The following is a 15,447-nucleotide window of genomic DNA, read 5'->3' on the forward strand; positions in this document are numbered from 1 at the left end:
AGATTTCAAGTTATCACCAAATAAGCTGCCAGATTATTACAATCTTCAGCAGCATCATCCACTTCCCACACAACTTTCTCAGTGCAGCACCAGACATAATAGTCCTCTATGGGCTTCAAAGCTACATCACTACAGCATCAGATAAACAGCCAGGACATGCAGCCATTAGCACAATAAGTCTGAGACAGTATTCATTTCACTCTGGGAGCAGAGCTCAAATTTAAAAGAAAGGAAACAAGTAAATAAACAAATTAATGAATGAGCAAAAAAAAAGGTAGAAGAAAAATTAAGAAAACAAATAAGAGTGATGGAAGACAATTATAAAAAATTTTTAAAAAAAGATTTAACAGCTTGGAAAACTGCTCTGGAAAACATCACCACCTTTACCTCAAGAGCAAAGCTTCACTTTAAAAGTTAAAAAAAAAAAAAAAAGAGGAAATAATAAAAGAGAAAAAAAAAAAAAAAAGAAAATAAGCAAGAAATAGAAAAGAACCTTGACCACAGAAAACTATTATGGTAACAGGGCAGACCAAAACACAGACAAGGACAGAATGTGCACAGAAGAAATCTCAAAGAATGAGATAAATTGGTCTCAAATCTAAAGAGGCTTCTTGGAAATGTTTATAAAAGACTTCAAAAGGCAAATGAGAGAGTTAGAAGAAAAAAATGAGAAAGGAAATGAGAGCTATGTATAAGATTAAGCAATTTAGAAAAGAAAGGAAAAAAATTTCTGAAGAAAACAACTCCTTAAACAGTAGAATAAAACAAATGGAAAAAGAGATACAGAAAATAACTGGAGAAAACCACACATTAAAAACAGGACAAATGAAGCTAATAATTTTGTGAGACAGCAAGAATCAGTGAAACAAACTACAAAGAATGAAAAAATGGGAAAAAATGTAAAATATCTCATTGGCAAAATAGCCAACGTAGAAAATAGATGCAGAAGAGACAATTTAAAAATCATTCATTTGCCTGAAGACCATGACCAGAAAAAAGAGCTTGTTTAGCATTCTACAAGAGGTCATTAAGGAGAACTGTCCCAATATTCTAGAAACAGAAGAGGAAATACTCATTGAATGAATCCATCTATTATCTCTGGAAAAACATTCCACAAGGAAAACCCCAAGCAACATTTTTTTTCAAAACTCAAAAACTATAATCTCAAGGAAAAAAATACTGCAAGCTGCCAGACAAAAACAATTCAAATATCAAGGAGCGACAGTCAGGATTATCTAGGATTTGGCAGCTTCTACAAAAAGGGAATATAATAAGGAGGGCCTAGAATACCGTATTCTGGAAGCAAAGAACCTGGGGTTATAATAAGAATTAACTACCCTGTGAGATTAAACATCATTTTTCAGGGGAGGAGATGGAGCTTCAAAGAAGTAAGAGACTTTCCATTATTTCTATTGAAAAAAAAAAAAAAACAGAACTAAACAGAGAATTTAATCTACAAACATAGGACTCAAGAGAACTACAGAAAGGTAAATGGGGGGAAAAACATATATGTAGTTAAACTGTTTACATCCCTAGATGGGAAAACAATATCTATAACTCTTAAGAATTGTTATCTGACACTGGGGCAGACAAAAGGGGGAATCACATGAACTGAAGGTATAATTGTGGACTGATGGTATGATTGTAAATGGACTCTGATGTGAGGACATCAAATAAAAAGACATTAAGGGATGGAAAAAGATGTACTGGGGAAAGAGGAAAGGAGAGGTATAATGGGAAAATTAGTTACATGAAGAGGTGCAAAACACCTATTACAATCTAGGGAAAGAAAGGAGGGAGATGAGCATTATCTAAAGTTTGATCTCATCAGTTTTGCCTCTTAATCATTCAGTTGAGTACAGAAATTTTATTTAATTCTATAAAGAAGTAAGAGGAGAAAGAGAGAAAGAAAAGTGAGGGATAAAAGCTAAAGCAGAAACACTAGGAAAAAAGGTAAGATAAGGAGGGAAAGGTTTATAGAAGATAAGATAGTGGGTGAGTTGAGTAAAAAAAAAAAAGCACATGATTAAGGACAAGGTGAAAAGAGAGAACAAAAGTTTATACAGGAGAGAAAATAAGATGGAGGGAAATACAGAGCTCATAATCATAACTGTGAATGTGAATGGGATGAACTCTCCCATAAAATAGAAGCAAATAGCAGAGTGGATTAAAAATCAGAATCCTACAATATGTTGTTTTCAAGAAACACATTTTACAAAGAGACACACAGAAGTAAAGGTAAAAGACTGAACCAGCATTTATTATATTTCAGCTGAAGAAAAAAAAAAAACAAAAACAAAACAGGGGTACAAATTCTGATCTCAGATAAAGCAAAAGTAAAAGTAGATCTTATTAAAAGAAACAAGGGATGAAAGTACATCTTGCTAAAAGGGTTCAGTAAATAATGAAGTAGGGATGATACTAAATGTGTTTGCATCAAGTGGCAGAGCAGGAAAATTCTTAGAAAAGATTTTAAGGCAACTATAGGAAGAAATAGATAGCAAAATAATTCTAGTGGGGAACCTCAACCTTCCCTTCTCAGAATCAGACAAATTTAACCACAAAATAAACAAACAAACAAAAAAAAAAAAAAAAAAAAAAAACTAGGTTGGTTGATAGGTTCCCAGAAAACTTAGATAGGATAGATCTCTGGAGAAAATTGAATAGGGACAAAAAGAAATACACATTTTTCTCAGCAGTATATGGCACATGGCTTCCAGGAGCAGAGCCAAGATGGCAAAGACAACACACGTTTCTCTCTGACCTTCTCTACAACTCTCATACTAATTATAAAATCCAGCCTCTGAATTAGTTCTGGACCAGCAAAACTCACAAATATTGGGAGTGCAACAAATTATCAGCTGAAGATAATTTTGAAGATCTCCACAAAATGTCTGTTTCAAATGGAAATGGGAAGGAGACAGACTACACAAGCACCTGAGTACAAATGCCAGCTCAGACAGTGCAGAGTCCCAGGGTGGTGCAGTCTCCATGTGGCAGAGAATCTACGAGGAAGAAAAAGACCAAAGAAGGTATGTTTCAATTGGAAACCAGAGAAAGGAGTGAATCACAAGCAGCTGAGTACAAACATCAGCACAGACAGCCCAGAGTCCCAGGGTGGTGCAGATTCCACTGGTGTTGTAGATGCCACGTGGCAGAGAATTCTGGGGGAGGAATCTATAGGAATCTACAGCAGGGTCGGCCACTCTGCCTTGTTGCAAGCCAGTAGATCAGCAGAGAAGTTATAAAATATCCAACACAAACACACAAGGTCATAGTGAACCCCAAAACACCAGAATCTCATGGGACATGTCCATGTCCATCCAGCATCAGGAGTGAATCAGCACTGATCCAGTACATCTGCAACCACTTGAAAAACCTCCCCCTCCCTAAAGACAGACCTTAACTTAAAAAAAAAAAAAAAGGCGTAAAAAAATAGAGGACTCTGACAATCACAGACAGTTTCTGTGGTGAAAGAGAACAGATTTCAAACCCTAAGGAGACTAAAGACATTGTCTCCAGATGAGGCCCTAGAAGGCAATATAACCTGATCCCCATTGCACAAGGCTCTCCTAGAAGAAAATAAAAAGGATCTTAAAAGAGAGCTAGAAGAAAAATGGGGAAAGGAAATGAAAAATTTGCAAGAGGGTTTGCAATAGGCAACCAGAAACCTATCTGAAGGAAATTCACTACAAAATAGACTTAGCAAAATGGAAAAATATATAACTCATTAAAAGATAAATTTGATAAAATGGTAAAAGAAAGCAACTCCCAGAAAAACAGAATTTGTGAAAAAGAAAATAACTCCTTAAAAAATAGAATTTATGAAATAGAAAAAGAAAATAACTCCTTAAAAAACAGAATTTGTGAAATAGAAAACAATTTCATAGCACAAAACAACTCATTTAAAAATTCAATTGGACAAATAAAGCAAAAAAAGTAAATGAAGAAAATAGTGAACTAAAATTCAGAATTGAACAAATGGAAATGAATGACTCAAGGAGACAAGAAGAATCAGTCAAGCAAAACCAAAAGAAAGAAAGAGAAAGAAAGAAAGAAAGAAAGAAAGAAAGAAAGAAAGAAAGAAAGAAAGAAAGAAAGAAAAGAAAGAAAGAAACGTACAATACCTAACTGAGGAAACAACCAACCTGGAAAACAGATCTAGGAGAGACAATCTAAGGATATTGGACTTCCTGAAATCCATGATGAAAAAGAGCCTAGACACTATTTTTCAGGAAATCATCAAAGAGAACTGCCCAGATATCATAGAATTAGAAAGTAAAATGACCATTGAAAGAATTCACCAAACACCTCTTGAAAGAGACCCCAAAATTAAAACCTCAAGGAATATCGTGGCTAAATTTGAGAACTACTGGACCAAGGAAAAAATGTTACAAGCAGCCAGAAAGAAACAATTCAAATACTGAGGAGCCACAATAAGGATTATTCAGGACCTAACAACTTCCACTTTAAAGGATCAAAGGGCCTGGAATCTGATATTCTGAAAGGCAAAGGAAATTGGAATGCAGCCAAGAATAAATTACTCTGCTAAAATGAACATTTTCTTTCAGGGAAGAAGATGGACATTCAATGAAACTGTTGAATTCCATTTATTTTTTATGAAAAGACCAGAGCTAAACAAAAAATTTGACCTCCAAAAGGAAAAAAAAAAAAAACTCTAGAGAACTATATTTCTGTCAGGGGTATACATTGAGAGTACATGCATAATCTGATTTTAGTGTTATAATATAAAAAAGAAGCTAGAGATGGAAAAGGGATTGTAACAGAAAGAAAGGGGAAAGTGGAGGTAAAATGAGGGAAATTATATCTCAGGAAGAGGCAAATAAAACATATTATTATTTAGGGAAAGAAGGGAGGATGATGAATATTGTGTGAATCTTACTTTTATCAGATTTGACTCAAAGAAAGAATATTAGACATATTTGGTTTCACTGAGAAACTTTTCTCACCTTATAGGAAAGTGGGGGTGGAGAGAGGAAAAGGGAAGAGGTAGGCTAAATAGAAGGGAAAAGAGAAATAGTAGGGGAAAGGTATAAAAAAGGAGGAGAGTCTCTAAAGGGAGAGGACTGCTTGAGGCAAGTAGTGCTCATATGTAATGGGCTGAGGCTTGAGTTGATGCACTGAGGTCCCAAGCACATGAGGCTAAATAGTAATTGGACCATACTCTATTAATATATAAGCTTGGAGAAAGAATGGCCCCCGCCCATTCTTTGTGCAAGTCCTGATGTGTTGTATAGGAAATGACGATTTTGGTGGGTGGAGGCAGGGGAGTGGAAAAGGAAGGGGAAGGAGAGATTTTTGGGATTGCCATTGCCACGGTTTGCTCAGCTCACATCTCTCTCTGTTAGCTGGCTTCCTGTCGCAACTGCCCATATTGCTATCGCAATCTTTCTTGCCTATATTTGCTATCGCAATCTTTATTCACCTCTTCACTTCAATAAATATTGAAGATTTTTCCCTTAACCTGAATTCCTGACTCCGGCTGATTTTAAATACGTGGTCACTACACTCATAAGTAAAATAGTAGGGAAATTGAAAAGGGGAAAAGGAAAGAGAAAAGTATATAATTTGGGGTTAATAAGAGAGCAGGAAATGCAGAATTTGTAGTTTTAACTGTAAATATGAATGGGGTGAACTCTTCCATAAAGCATAAGCAGATAGCAGACTGGATTGAAAGCCAGAATCCTATAATATGTTGTTTACAAGAAACACATTTAAAGCAGAGTGATACATACAGAGTAAAGGTAAAAGGCTAGAGCAGAGTCCATTTTGCTTCAGGTGAAGTAAAAAAAGGAGGAATAGCCATCCTTATCACAGATCACACAAAAGCAAAAATTGATCTAATTAAAAGAGATAAAGAAGAAAATTATCTTTCTAAAGGGTACCATAGATAATGAAGCAATATAAATATTAAACATACATGCACCAAGTGGTATAGCATCTAAATTCCTAATGGAGAAGTTAAGAGAGTTGCAAGAAGAAATAGACAATAAAACTATAATAGTGGGAGATCTCAACCTTGCACTCTCAGAACTAGATAAATCAAACCACAAAATACATAAGAAAGAAGTCAAAGAGGTAAATAGAATACTAGGAAAGCTGGATATGATAGATCTTTGGAGAAAATTGAATGGAGACAGAAAGGAGTACACTTTCTTCTCAGCAGTTGATGAAACCTGTACAAAAATTGGCCACCTGTTAGTACATAAAGACCTCAAAATCAAATGCAGAAATAGTATTTTTTTTTCAGATCGTGATACAATAAAAATTACATTCAGTAAAAAAAAAAAAAGGGGGGAAATGTACCAAAAATTAATTGGAAACTAAATAATCTCATCCTAAAGAAAGAATGGGTGAAACAGCAAATCATAGACACAATCAATAATTTCATCCAAGAGAATGACAATAATGAGACAACATATCAAATTTGTGGGAAGCAGTGAGAGTGGTAATAAGGGGAAATTTTATCTCTAGATGCTTCCCTGCATAAAATAGAGAAAGAGAAAATCAATGAATTAGGCTTGCAACTAAAAAACCTAGAAAAATAACAAATTAAAACCCCCCAATCAAATACCAAACTTGAAATTCTAAAGATAAAAGGAGAGATCAATAAAATTGAAACTAAAAAAACTATTGAATTAATAAACAATACAATAAAAATCATATTCAATAAAGGCCAGTAAAAGATAGACTAAAAACCAATTGGAAATTAAATAATTTAATTCTAAAGAATTAGTGGATCAAACAACAAACCACAGAAACAATTTATAATTTCATCCAAGAAAAATGACAATAATGAGACAACATTTCAAAAACCTATGGGATGCAGTCAAAGCAGTTCTTAGGGAATTTTATATCTCTGAATAACTAAAAATAAAATAGAGAAAGAAGAGATCAGTGAATTAGGCATGCAACTAAAAAAGCTAGAAAAAGAACAAATTAGAAACCTCCAAGTAAATATCAAAATAGCAATTTTAAAACTCAAAGGAGGGATTAATCAAATAGAGGCTAAGAAAACTATTGAAGTAATAAACAAAACTAAGAGTTGGTTTTATTGAATAACTAAAAAATTAGATCAACCTTTGGTTAATTTTATCAGAAAAAGGAAAAAAAATTACCAGCATTAAAAATGAAAGGGATGAACTCACCAGCAATGAAAAAGAATTTAAAGCAATAATTAGGAACTATTTTGGCCACTCTAACAACATGTCAGACAATCTAATCAAAATGAATCAATATTTACAAAAATATAAATCGCCAGGTTAACAGAAGAAAAAATAATATATTTAAACAATCCCATTTTCGGAAAAAAAAAAAATGAACAAGATATTAGTGAACTCCCTAAGAAAAAATTTCCAGGGCCAAATGGATTCAAAAATGAATTCTACCAAACATTGAAAAAACAATTAATTCCAAAAATATATAAACTATTTGGGAAAATAGGTAAAGAAGGGATACTGTCAAATTCCTTCTATGAAACAAATATGGCACTGATACCTAAACAAGGAAGAGCCAAAATAGAAAGAAAGTTACAGACCAATCTCCCTAGTGAATATTGAAGCAAAAATTTTAAATAAAATATTAGCAAGGAGATAACATCAACTTATCAGCAGGATAATAAACTATGACCAAGTTAGAGTTTATACCAGGTATGCAAAACTGGTTCAATATCAGGAAAATTATTACCATAATCAATCATATCAACAATAAAACCAATTAAAATCATATGACAACCTCAATAGATGCAGAAAAAGATTTTGACAAAATACAGCACCTATTCCTATTAAAAACACTGAAGAACATAGAGATAAAGGGAGTTTTCTTTATAACAGTAAGCAATATCCATCTAAAGCCTACAGTAAGCATTATTTGTAATGGAGAAAAGCTAGATGCATTCCCAATAAGTTCAGGGATGAAACAAGGATGCCCATTATCACCACTATTATTCAACATTATACTAGAAATATTGGCATTAGCAATAATAAAAAAGATTAAAGGAATTAGAATAGGCAATGAGGAAATAAAACTATCATACTTTGCAGATGTTATGATGATATACTTAGAGAATCCTAGAACATCCAAAAACTTACTGGAAATAATTCACAGCTTTAGCAAAGTTGTAAGATATATAATAAAGCCACACAAATCATCAGCATTTCAATATATTATTGACAAAGCCCATCAGCAAGAAATAGAATGAAAAATTCCACTTAAAAATAAAATACTTGGGGATTTACTTGCCAAGAAAACCCAAGAACTATATGAACACAATTACAAAATACTTTTTACACAAATAAAATGATATCTAAACAATTGGAAAAATATCAATTGTTCATGGCTAGGCAGAATTAATATAATAAAAATGACAATTATGCCTAAATTGGTCTATTTGTTCAGTGTTATACTAATCAAATTGCCAAAACATTATTTCATAGAACTTGAAAAAATAATAACAAAATTCATCTGGAAGAACAAAGGTCAAGAATATCAAAGGAATTAATGAAAAAAAAAATACAAAGGATAGTGATTTAATAGTGCCAAATCCAAAACTGTATTTTAAAATAAAGTGGTGGATCAGTGGAATAGATTAGATACACACAACACAACAATTAAGGTACATAGCAATCTAGTATTTGATAAACTCCCAAACTCCAATTTCTGGAATAAGAATTCACATTTTGACTAAAATTGCTGGGAAAATTGGAAAATAATATGTCAGAAAATAGGGCATAGACCTACATCTCACACCCCATCCCAAAATAAGGTCAAAATGAATACATGATTTGAGTATAAAGGAGGATACCATAAACAAATCAGAACAAGGAATAATTTAGTTAACAGATCTTTAGAGAAGAGAGGAAATTATGACCAAAGAAGAACTGGAGAAGATTATGAAAGGTAAAATGGACAACTTTGATTACATTAAATTAAAAAGGGTTTGCACTAACAAAACCAAGAGAAACAAGATTAAAAGGGAAATACAAAGCTGGAAAAATATCTACAGCGAGTGTTTCTAATAAAGGCCTTATTTCAAAAATATATAAAGAACTGTGTCAAATTTATAAGAATACAAGTCACTCCCCAATTGATAAATGGCTAAAGGATATGAACAGACAATTTTCAGATGACAAAATTAAAATCATCTGTAGTTATATGAAAAAAGCTCTAAATCACTATTGATTAGAGAAATGCAAATTAAAACAACTCTGACATACCACCTCACACTTCTCAGGTTATAGAAATGACAGGAATAAATAATGATAAATGTTGGAGGTCATGTGTGAAAACTGGGACACAAATGCATTGTTGGTTGGAGTTGTGAAATAATTCAACCACTCTGGAGAGCAATCTGGAACTATGCCCTAAGGGCTGTAAAACTAGGCATACCCTTAGACCCAGCAATGCTATTACTGAATCTATACCTTATGGAAAGCATAAAGGAAGGGAAAAGGCATTAGTTTAAGTAGTTAGATCAATTATAACTTTGAAGACAGTAGTTTTAGTTGAATAGTAGTATTAGAAGCCAAGTAACAGAGGCTATAGAAGAGAATGAGAAGAGAGGAAATGTAATATTCAGGCTAGCCTCCTGGAGGTCCTCCAGAAGCACGTTGGTCTCAGCAGGATAGTCACCACTAGCATGGACAAGAATAGAGTCCAAAGTGTTTATTGTCTCCTTCATAGTCTGTGTCTGTCATAATTTGAAGCAGTCTCAGTCTCCTCCAGCAGTCTTACAGTCTGACAATCTCAACCAGTTTCAGTCTGAGTCTGACTTTGTCTCCAATTCTCTCAGCCCTTAAATACCCTATTACAATTATATCATTACAGTATATACTGAGTATAAGCCAATCTAGAGTGATTATATCATTATATCATACTAAATATATGTGAACTAGAGAACCATTATCTCATCAACTCCACTAAGTTAACACCTTGTTTCAAGTATACTTCTCCAACATCCCAGCCCTCTACAAGGAAATGGAAAACTAATTGCATATTGTTTTTTATAAAGTATAACTGGGAAGAAAAGAGAAATTGTATGATAGTTAATTACAATGATGAGATCTGCTGAAGATTTTCTTCTTTCTTCCTTTCTTCTTTCCTCTCATCTCTTTCTTTCTTGGGTGATGGAGACTTGTGCATGTTGCAGTCAATAGAGAATAAACCAATAGATCAGAGAGAATGAAAGTTAAAGCAATGAGATTGTGGTTGACACAATCTGCTTGAAAAGATAGGAAGGTATGACATTGATTTTGGCAAGGAGAAAGACTACCTCTTCTCCAGAGACTGGAGTAAAAGAGGAGATAATGAAAGATTTTATTAACTGAATTTGAGCTGATGTGAAGAGTAGAAAAGAGAGTTCATAGTAAATAGCTTCTTTTTTTTTCAATAAAATATGAGATAAAGTCCTCATCTGAAAGAATAAAGAAAAGGATATTGTGGAGGCTTGAAGTGAAAAGATTGTTTTTTGGAACCAAAATAGAGTATTGATTAGGTATAAATATGATAAATACTGCACTGCCTTGCTCAACCATTGCCTAGTTGAGATTAGATCTCTTAAATTTATAGTGGAATTAGTTTCATGGTTTTATAACTTCTTCTATCTCTATCAGTATGAATAAAAGCAAAGGATTTGGATAGTGAGTATAATCTAGGATTGAGATTTAACAAGGCATGATACTTTAAGTCTCCATGATACTTTAAATCTTGGATTAACAAGGAGGAACAGAAAGGTAGATGTTATTAAAAAAAAAAAAAAAAAACTATCTTTCTCTCCAATCAGGGTATAATATGAGGAAGGAATTCCAGAAACTCCCTCTAGAAAACTAAGGGGAAATTATAATAACTCAAAATCTATGTTGAATTTTGGAACAATTAACTGATACCTTTACTGATTTGTGGGTTACAACACAATTATGCTGCAAACATGAGAAAAGTGTTGCTTCTAACCCTAAAAAGAAATACCTAGGATAATAGAGATGGAGATTTATAGGAGAGCTGATTTAGGGTCCATATCAGCAAAAATTATAAATGTGAATGGCCAAATATCCTACATAACTAATAATAGAAAAGTGTATATTGAAAATAATTCTGAAATACTACCTTACCCATCAGTCAGCTAATAAGCACTTATTAAATGTCCATTAAGTCCCAGGCACTTTGCTAAGCTCCTACAAGACAAAAAAATACAAAAGATAAATCTCTGCTCATAGTGCCAATAGATTGGCAAAGTTGCCACCCACCCCCCCCAAAAAAAGAAAAGAAATTGAAAAATGCTAGAGGATCCATGGAAAAGCAAATATATTGCTGTGTGGTGCAGCTATCAATTGGTTCACCACTCTAGAAAAACTTGGGATCATGTCCAAAAAAGTTTTTTAAAATGTGTCTACTTTTTGACTTATTGATACCACTTACAAATCTACATTCAAAAATATTAATAAAAGAAGAAAAGAGCCTACAGAGATATATAAAGATAGAGAAAGAGATAAAATCAGCTTTTTGTGGTAGCAAAAGTATCTTGAATTCATGTCACTTTAAAAAAAGACAAAAGATACATTTTAGCTGTCTTCAATTATTTAAAATTCTGTCCTATAGGAGAAAAGATAGACTTTTCCTGTTGGACCCATGGACAGAACCTGGAGCCATGGGTATTAATTGTAAGCTAGCCTAGTTAAGGTGAGAGATTGAGGTCACAAAAAAAAGCTCATAATAGCATTCTTTCAAAGGGTAAGAAGTTTCCTGGAATAATGGTGGGTTACCTGCTATAGATTTCTTTAAAATAGAAGCTTAGATAACCATTTGTTGAGTATATTATATTAGGTAATCTTTTCATGCATGATTTAGATTAATTCACCAATCTTCCAGATCTAAAATTCTATAATTCTGCATATAATCTGTAATATACTCTGTATAAATCTGTATATAGTAATTTACTTATATTAAAAAAAATTCTTGTTGATTAATTAAAAGTTTTTAAAGTAGGAATAGATTCTTCATTTAAGAGTTCTCAGTATTAGACCAGGAGGTCCTCTCAAGGACTATATTTTGTCTTTATTTGTATAATCATCACTTAGCAAAGTGCCTGATACATAATAAGTACTTAATACATTCTTTTTGTCCTTGTTAAATAGTTGTTTACTGTAAAAACTGGATGGAGGAGGGGTCACTACATTCACCAAAGAGAACAACACTACACAAGTCAGGAATGATGGGAGAGGTCAGCACAAATCTCAGCTTTTTCCTAGACTGTGAGGGATGGCTTGGAGGGTTAGGGCAGGTGGAAGACTTTGACTTTGTAGGCTCAGTTAGAGACAAAGAGCGATTTGCTGGCTGCAGCTCCTGACTTTCCACTTTGCTATCTTGAACAGTTTGGCTGTTAGCGGAGGGCTGCTTAATGTATTCTTCTTGGACAGCCTGAACATTTTCCTTCTTTCCATCCCAAATCTTGAGGTAGATGCCTGCAGGAAAGGTCAGGGTCCATGACTTATGCAAGGGGCAGGTGTTGATGGTGTTAAGGGTGATGGAAGCATCCTCCTGCTGGGCTTACCAACAGGAAGAAGAGTGCTTATAGTCAGGAGCTGAACTTCTGCCTACTTAATAAATTCTTATGGACTATTTTCCTTTTCCGAATAATCAAGAGATTCTGATGAATCTTTCAATTCAAGTCAACAAGCATCTATATTTTATCATTTATATGTCAAGCATTTTCAGTTGTTTGATTCCTAAACTCCTTATCTTGATATTTATATTCTAATACAACAAATGATGAAATTTTGTTTCTTTCTTATAACTAATCATAACGTAAAAGTGAGAATTGCCTAACAAGGTATCTAGTATGTCTGATTATTTTTGTCAAAAATCATAGAGTAATAGATAAGAAATGAAAAGCCATCTCATCTGGAATAACAGTGGTGGAGACATTTTTTGGCAGAATCTTTTAATGAAGAAACCAAAAAAGAAGGAAAAAACAAACTTTTCAAGGCTTACAGTTTGCCAGTAATTTGAGTGTCATCTTTATGGGGTCTAATTCCCCTGCTGAACATTTACTGAAAAACTTGGAACTGATATACTGAATACTCCATTTCAAACTTAGCTGCGTCATTGTTAGGAAAGTTCAAAAATTCCTCCCCAGACAGAGGGAAAGATTAGAGATGATTATGGGGGTAAGGAAGAAACTGAAGAGTAAACAGAGAGAAATTCAGAAGGGACAAAAAAGCAGATGGCTTTTTTTCCCATAAGGAAACTGTTGATGGTTGGATTTTGTCATTTTCTTCTGTAATCCTAGATTTTTTAGTCAATAGAAGAATCAACATTCAGAACTATTCTCCAGGAACCAAAGAAATAAGCCCTCTTCCTATAGATAGGTGAAATGCAACTCTTTTTTTTTAATAGAAAATGAAGATCACAAAACCATTTTTAACCAAAAAATATCAATCCTGTTTAAATGCTTTATTGTATATAGATTTTTTAAAATTACACAATATTTCTTATGTCATCATTTTTGCACATCAAATTTCTAAGAATTTGACTCCTAGGAATGAAAATATATCTAAAAGTAAAGTGGTTTTCAACATAGGATCATAGATTTAGAGTTGGAAATCAATTAGGTCCAATCTCCTACCCAATTTTTACAGTTGAAAAAACTAAATCTTATAGAGTTTAAATGACTTATCCATCTCATATAGCCAGTATGTTTCTAAAACATATTAAGTATTGCCTGTCTCCAGAATCAGTGATCTATTTACTACTCCATGATGCTTCTCATTATGATGGTATTGTGTTGATTTTAGCTTTCAGGAGTTCAAAATAGGCAATGTGAACAAGTACATGTTTTAGTCTTTAAACATTCTCACTTTACTTATGTAAGAATGGATGATACATTTACAGGATGCCTCAGATGGCATTTGTCCACACAGAGAGGTGGGGAGACAGTTCCTTGGAGAGAACTGAACATGCATGAACAATATGTAACTGGTTCTGATCTGCTAATTATGGAGTTAAGAGAAGCCTTTTTGACTGATTCAGAAACTCAGAACTTGGTGGAGAAAGGTGAGAATGCTTTCAGTACTGATGAATATTTTGGTCATTTTCTTTTTCTGTTCTCTCTTGTTTTGACTCTACTTTCCCTGACAGCAAGTGGTGAGATACAATGCTGTAAATATAAAGGCCTTATAGCACTGTAGAAATAGGTCTTAGTCCTTTTGCCACTGCCTTTGTTCTTTTTTTTTTTTTTAACTTTAGGTGAAGGAATTGTAGTTTCAAAAATTCAGGATAACAAGCCACTGGTTGTTACTTTGTCTTAGATTAACACTGTGTTTAACAATATACTCAGCAGTGATGATCCAAGTGTCAGAGATTTATCTAGAATTATTTTCTGGACCCAGTCCAATGGTAGCTAAAATTCATCTGACAATGATGCCACATGTGGACATAAACTTGGTGAAACCATTGCTATTTTAAAATTGAATTAAGTCTAAACTCACTCTTTCCAGATACTAAATTAGGATGAATTGCTCCACAGTATTATAGGAAATGTTTGTTCTTACTATATCTTTTAAAGTAAATAACATTGTAAAAGATAATTGGTGCTAAATGGTTAACTGATACTAGAACACTAGTTAATTGCACCAAACAGTTGGGGGATGGAGAATACAAAAAAAAAAAAAAAAAAAAAAAGAGTCCTCTAGCCATTGAAAGAAGGGATTAGACATCCCAATCTACTCAAGGATACTTTAGAATCTTGAAGGGATGTGTACCTTGCTTTGTTTTAGGATCATGGCCCAAATTTTATTTTCTACATTTACAATTCTCTTTTTCCAACATTAAATGACTTTGAATAATACTTATGTCATATCTTTTTCTCTTGGAAAATAATTTTCTTTATCTAAGGTCACCACAAACAAAGAAGAACATTCTAAATTATCATTCTGCACTTATTTATGAGATTCTTACCTTGGCTTCTGAGGAATCCAGAAATAAGCTGTTTTCATCATGGTATCTGTTGCTCCTGGCATATCAGATTTCTGTAATTGCAAAGTTGTGCATTTTTCTTCCTCATATTTAATACATTCTAGTCTTGAAGTTGACTGGAGAGGTAACATAATGGAAATGGTAGAGTAGACTGAGGTTGAGTTGAGAAGAGTCAAAATAGTTGTCCAAGTATTCAGCTCAATGACACTAAACATAAATAGGTGACAATTGGGATATATTACAGAAAGTTGTGTAGATTATTTAAAGTTGCTAATATTTTCAGTCCCACACTGACTTGGGAACATGTTTTTTATAAGTTTGAGGCCATCATAAGATAATGTGATTAAATCTGAGAGTAGGCAGATCAATTCCTAGAGAAATAAAATTCATAAATATTAAAGCATTTCTCCAATTTCCAATATTTTCTCCTGTAGGACATCCTATGCCAAATTAGTGTTC

General features: G+C 33.3%; 1 pseudogene; it reads left to right on the forward strand.

The window, feature by feature from the left end:
• The first annotated feature begins 13,970 nt into the window (after positions 1–13,970).
• Positions 13,971–15,447, forward strand: part of LOC127544456 (40S ribosomal protein S12-like) — a 39,791-nt pseudogene continuing 38,314 nt past the window's right edge.

Source organism: Antechinus flavipes, chromosome 1 (genome assembly GCF_016432865.1).
Source record: "Antechinus flavipes isolate AdamAnt ecotype Samford, QLD, Australia chromosome 1, AdamAnt_v2, whole genome shotgun sequence".
NCBI classification, from domain to species: Eukaryota; Metazoa; Chordata; class Mammalia; order Dasyuromorphia; family Dasyuridae; genus Antechinus; species Antechinus flavipes.